Source organism: Teleopsis dalmanni, chromosome X (genome assembly GCF_002237135.1).
Source record: "Teleopsis dalmanni isolate 2A chromosome X, ASM223713v2, whole genome shotgun sequence".
NCBI lineage: Eukaryota > Metazoa > Arthropoda > Insecta > Diptera > Diopsidae > Teleopsis > Teleopsis dalmanni.
In genome coordinates this window covers 55,224,696-55,231,773 of record NC_051848.1, presented here as the reverse complement: position 1 = coordinate 55,231,773, position 7,078 = coordinate 55,224,696, and the positions used below count along the sequence as shown (strand labels likewise).

The 7,078-nt window shown below is 28.2% G+C and overlaps 1 long non-coding RNA gene across 1 annotated transcript; it reads right to left on the bottom strand.

Moving 5' to 3' along the window:
- Positions 1-501: 501 nt before the first annotated feature.
- LOC119689060 lies at positions 502-2,678 on the bottom strand. Its single transcript, XR_005253339.1, has 6 exons — positions 2,433-2,678; positions 2,275-2,364; positions 1,689-1,864; positions 1,250-1,636; positions 982-1,178; positions 502-861 (listed from the first exon to the last, which is right to left on the bottom strand). It is a non-coding gene; the product is annotated as an uncharacterized LOC119689060 (long non-coding RNA).
- Positions 2,679-7,078: the final 4,400 nt, after the last annotated feature.

The following is a 7,078-nucleotide window of genomic DNA, read 5'->3' as shown; positions in this document are numbered from 1 at the left end:
AATCTGTAAAATAGAAAACATCTCATCAGAAGTATCCTTGGAAGGGATGATAGATATTTTTTTAGATATTTCATATTTTAATAATGAATTAACATTAATTAATTAATTTATTTATTTATTTATTTAATAATGAACACATATTCTGAAGCCAATAAAGTATTGTAACTGCGGAATATTGTTCCAGTACACGTCTAGAAGTAACTTCTTCCTACTAGTAAATATCTGATAATATGACTACTAATTTGTTCTAGAAACTCGAAAGTATAGAAAATAGTTAACTACAGTTTATTACTATTTTACTGACAATCAAAGAAATTGCATGCCATTCTATGATTAGCAGATAGTTGCGGTTACGAAATCTAAAACCATAAAGGGGTTTATGTCATAAATTACAACTTTATGACTTTAAAAACAATAACACAAAAAATGTTAAAATTTATAAGTATTTTATTACTACCTTTAAGTAATAAATAAAAATGCAAAGTGATTTGGCTGTATATATTTGTTTATTATTTTATTTGTCTCTCTACGGATTACCTATGATCTTTAAAAACACTAATTGAATATATTTTTTAATTTTCTTTCATACCACAACATGCAAAATATTATATATAACTGTGCATAATTCTTATATTCTAATATTATTTTAAATAAATAAATTAAATTATAGTTAAAAACCAGGGTCAGTTCACTGAAAACCCAATCCACATGAAGTAATCATGCTTACTACCTTCGGCTTCCATGCTTTGTACACTTATAAAGAAGTGTACGAAATCGAATCTTCCAATGAATACCCGAACGTCCCAGTGTCTTTACACAACTTTAACTCTTCCACATTCATTAGTCTACTGCTCACATAAACTGTAAAAAGAAACATAGAAATAGATTTAAATATAAATTTTTATAGTATTTTCATAAAAATATAAGTTTCATTTCAGTAGTAGTAGTCTCTAAACGAATTAAATATTGATAAATATTTACCTTTGTTGTATTTGAGAGGACTCGAGGACTCCTAGTGAATCCTCCAATTGTTTTAAAAGCCTTTCCGTCACTTCTGCTCAGTTAAAAGACTTTTTGATCTTCATTTTCTTCTAAATTAGGAAAAACGATAGATTATTTCCATCTAGCGTAGTCTAGATAAGCTATAAAGCGATATAACCAAATACGCTTTCGATTACCTGAATTTAAATTTAATTATTGAACAAATTTAATTAATTATTAAATTTTTAATTAAAAACATTTCAAGTACCAAACGCGTTAAAAAGTCTCTTCTTCAGAAAACAGTCACCATGATCTGTAGTAGTTGCATTAAGGCTTAGCTCTACATCATCCTACATTTCAGTTTAATTTTTGTTCATTTGGTTCTCTTCCAGTAATAAGCTGACCAAGGTGCTTTTGATCCAACTTATATACAGAGGTCGATCAATTTTTATTGGCATTATGTAGCAAAATTATGTAGCAGCTCTCGCTTACAACCCACAGAAATGAAAACTGATAATACAGCTTTTATTATAGAGCTTTACCGCTGTGCTTCATTAGATCATCTGAAAGATACCTTCACCGAATGACGCATTTCTTCCATTTAAGGTGTAGTTCTGAATTCAAATACATCGGACTGGGCCCTTATATTCTAACTCTTTGAGACTTTCTTTATTAAATACTATGTTCAATAATTGTGAAACTTGTACCTGATACTTTCCTTGTCCTATTCCTTATTCCTTAGTTCTCTTTTTCTTGCTTTTTTAGAGACCGCATTTCGTCATGATTCATTTTTCTTCTTATTAGAAAGGAACTTCTAAACTTAGAATAGTTAACTAAAGGGAACCTACTATCCAAGACCAAAGGGTAATACTGGATTTTTCATCTACATAAAATAACATACTTAGTTAGTTGGTTAGTTAGTTGATTTGTATTTATATTTGTATGCAAAGATGTATACATATATAGATGTAGATTTTTATATAAATTTATCTATATTTTTGAATAATTAAATTTAGGTATATAGTTCGTTATATAGCACTTTAAATAATATATATGCTATGTGGCTTCAGATGTCATTTGGAAAATTAGTTGAGTGTTTACTATATGAATTGAGTATAGAAATGCTTATAAAAAAATTCAGATTTAGAAAAAGATTACAAAGAAAATAAAACTCAAAAATAAATTTGTAAATTAGAATTAAAATTCAGCAAATTAGAAAAGAAATTTTGATATAAATAAATTACGTATTAGTTAAATTACAAATTATTTTAAAAGCATTTATAAACCACTTACTAGTAATCAGTGTTTTTAATACCCGCATGGTGCCAGATTCTATAGTAATAAAACCCTTATCCGCCTCTTACGGGACATCAGCTGTCACTTCTATGTTAACGTACAAAAAGAGATATTATTGTTTTTATGTAAAGTTTTTACCACTCGTTGCTGTTTACCTAACATGTATTGACTAAGACTGATAATGTTGGATCCAATAATTTCCTTACTTGTTTTTCTTACTTTTGTTCCGTTGGTCATTGAAACTCAATTCCACGTCTTTGACCTCTTTGACACTACGTTCAGTATGGAAGATCGATTTCAAAGCATTTTGGCCAAAGCAAGATTTTAGACTCCGAAAATAGTGCCAATATAATGAGCATAAAATTTTGAATTTGTTTCCGAAAACTTTTAAAATCACAAAATTTTTTTTGGATTTAATCTAACATATAAAAAAAACAGAATCGAATAACTGAAATTTATTTAAACTATGCATTCTACGTTAAAAATTTTTAAAATCGAATGACAAATACATATATCAAGTTATCATTTTCAATCCGTAGTAATTTGAACAACTTTTTTTTATTTGCAGGTTATAGATTTTTGTTTAATGCTCACTCCCCGACATTTTTATAAATTAGTGACATATAAAAAAAATAATCAAATTTACTTTTTGAAATAGACCAATAGCTAATACTTTCTGGAAAATGGGATTCTTCAGTATACTAAATTTCTTGAAATACTCATTGCTGGTCGCTATCATATTCAAAAATGATTAAAATACTAGGTCTGTTCCACGAGTTACTCGCAGTAAACCTCAAGTAAAACGCAAGTAAAATTAAGACGAAAATTTGTTGATGGAGCGCACTTGTGTTTACACAGTGTCACTCAAAGTTACTACGAGTAGCTCGTGGAACAGACCTATTATTTCCAACAAATTTAAATGTAAATCAACATTAGTTCAAATATTATCTGGTGTATACGTTATATTTAGTAACGAGTAATGAGTGTCATAACTAATGTTATATTGTTACAATAAATGGATCAGTTAATGTCTTGCCTTTTTCATTTGATTGATTCTTATAATCATTCCACACTTTGATATCTGTGTCCTGAAAAATTGAAGTCATAGCCTTTACGATTGATGGAATGAAGACGATCGTCTTCATTGGAGCAAGTTCATTAAGTCAAACTCCATGTTTCGATTGTTTTTTTTTTGTTTTCCGATAATGTTGATATATACATGTCTCATATATATGAGACACTACGCTGATATTGCTTAGAAATGATTGAATGTGTGTGCGCGTGCCTGCAGTAGTTTTGCTACCTTCCTTCGGTAGTGATGATTATACCTCACCACGTCATGGAATTTTTCCACGATGTACTCCATGTTTCCATGTTTCGACTATTTTTTTTTTGTTTTCCGATAATGTTGATATATACATGTCTCATATATATGAGACACTACGCTGATATTGCTTAAAAATGATTATATGAGTGTACTCGTGCCTGCAGTAGTCTTGCTACCTTCCTTCGGTAGTGATGATTATCCCTCACCATGTCATGGAATTTTTCCACGATTTACTCATATTTGCTCCCCTATTTTTTCTGCCCAAAAATTTTTATTTATGCAGTAAACATTTTTAGAATAATTGTAATGTTTAACTTGTCACATAAAACTTCATTTCAAGTAATCATATCCAAAATTCAGTAAATATGCACATAAATTTAATTTAAAAATTCTTCAGTATTCAGTATTTTGTCGCTATTCGACTGTGATTCCATATCTATATATTTATTAATATTAATTAAATGTATCAATGAATACATACTTAAGAGAGTAAAAATAAATATCGCTCCCATTAAGGAAGGTAATTATGTGAGAAATAGAAATTTCGTTTATTCCGAAATTTATTCGAATAATTTTTTGTTAAACAGCAACAAAATGTGTTAACAGCAAATTGCGGACTTGTCTTATATTTTACTATTAAAAATCGTCGTCAAAATATACAACCTCAAGTATTTGTTGTATAACGAGCGACAAACTGAAAACAGCTTTATTAAGCACCAAGTGTTTTTGACTTGAACGCGTTTGGAATACTGAATGAGCCCAGTTTCAGATACAAATATACAAAAAATTTATAATTATTTTTTTCACAAATGCACATATACATTATATTTATATGAACGATGGCTTCCAGCGAAGACCGCTTAACATTTTAAAATTTTGAAAACTTTTCATATTTAAAATCCACAAAAACGTTATCTCAGATCTTCAAAAAATTGTACTGAAATCAGTTATGTATGTAGAAATATATTAATTTATTTAATTTTGGACACTATGTCCAATAAATATTGATATTATAAATTCACTTGGACGTAGGAGCAGAGCCGTAGGAGGTCGACATTGGGGAATTGAGTTTGTGCTTAAGGTAAAAAAATTTGAAAACACAATAATCCCCCTATAATCCATTAGATTGGTTCTGTGTTATAAGAAAATGCGTTATAGGGTTATTCCCGTATACCCCGTATACACACGTACCAAGGTACGAGAAACTAATTATGAACTGTACAGATCCACGCGTTAAATGGCGGAATGCTCATGTTATACGGGGGATTGAAAACCCGTAATAGGGTTTATCCGGTTATCCGGAATTAAATATCATAAATATACAATAAATTAATATATTATTTGTCGCCTCATCAAGTGCAATAAAATATATATATATGTAATATATTTTATTATATAATTAATACTTTATATATTGGTTTACCAAATGTAATGCAACTATATCACCACTTAAGCCAAACCATCTTTTATTTTTCATAGACGTTGACGTTGTGCTATCGCACAACACTTAAAAGTATAATTGAAAAAATACCTAATCTAAATATGCAAATATGATGAAAAAATACAAACATTTGTGAACAAATGTTTACCTCAAATATTAAGAATATGGTAGCCCAATTGCATTACAAATACCAAACTATGGACCTTTACAAATCAATCACCTAATACTGTTGAGATAAGAAGACGCAAATAGCGCAGACCCAATGAAAATATTGCACGCCAAACTCTGTGGTGAAATCTTCAAGGCAGTCGTCGACCTGGAGCGCCAGCTAAAATTTAGAGGAGGAGAATTGAGGAAGAGCTAGGAGAATCCAATTATTCCTGGAATGGTATCTGCCGAGAATCAAATAACAGAATCCAATAAAAAAGGATGGAAAAGGTCCTATGCTCCACTGGGAGTTGAGGATTAGAGAGAGAGAGAGAGAGAGAGAGAGAGAGAAAGAAATAAGCAAATAATATAGTATTGTGCCACCAAGTTATAGAAAAAATAAATACTGTTATTATCTATTATGGCTGGTTTTAAATCAAAAATATCGAATATTTTGTAAACTGAATATATCGAGCCATATCGAGCCATATTTTTTTAGGAACTAAAAAGAAAAGTTACTACTTTTCTGTTTCTAATAATATGAGAACGTAGTCTAGCAAGTTTTTGATTGCCATAGTGAAATGATAGTGTGATAAAATATTTGTCAAAAATAAGTCCAATATCTGTTTCCACTCAACTATTTTTTGAGCCGTACTTGAAATGATTGATCCATGTGAAGAAGTCAGTATCGATTGTAGTTTTTGAGATACATCCTGAAATAAATGGAAAATTGTTATTCCAGGGTTTAGCATGAAAGTTTCGTAGACCCTTTCGCAACGATTAACATATATGCTCAATATAAATTTTCATGAATATTCATGTTAAATTTACTACCGAGTAAAAAATAATTAAATAAATTAAAAAATTTATTTGACAAATTTGTGTCTTTTATTTAAATTTGAAATAATACACCATTTTTTAAATATCTTCGAAAGTATGATTCCAAATCTTAAACTTAATATAAGTTAATGTAAAATAATTCAAGTTATTTTAGTTAATTTGTTTCCAACAAAAGTTTAATATAATTATAAAACAATTAAAAATAAATTGCAATATAATCACAATATGATTTTAATACAATCATATGTTGTTGTAGTTCACTATATATATACATATCTATAAAGAAAATACTGTATATTATATAGAATTTTAAGACTGCTATAGATGATTAAAGATTGTTTATAATATAATTATATTTTTAGACCTTTAGGCCTTATATATATATATATATATATATATATAGATCATTGTTATAGATCTTTAAGATTGTTCATAATATAATTATATATTTAGGCCTCTTTGAAACACAAACAGACTCTTTAATGATCTATAACAATCTACAAATCTAATCTAATATACAGTATTTTCTTTCTTAGTACTAATCCAGTCGTTGATACACATTGGGAAGCTTTCTGTTTTCTCCACCTTAATCATTATCACACAGTATTATTAATTTTCATATTCTTCTAATATATGCTTCAAAAATATATCGGTTTTGCCTGCAAGATCTATTTTTTGCAAAATAAATAGCAAATAAATGAAACATCCTCATCTGTACGATCTCCAATTATTTGATAACACCAGATATCAATCATTGAAATTTTGTAAAAATCTTATTTATATATATATATATATAATAATATTTATACCATATATATACTTTTAACATATATACATAACGCCAGATATCAGTCATTGAAATTTTGCAAAAATCTAATATATATATATATATAATAATATATATACCATATATATATATACTTTTAACATATGTATATACATAACGCCAGATATCAATCATTGAAATTTTGCAAGAATCTTATATATAAATATATATATATGTATATATACCATATGTTTATAAATACCATATGTATACTCTTAAC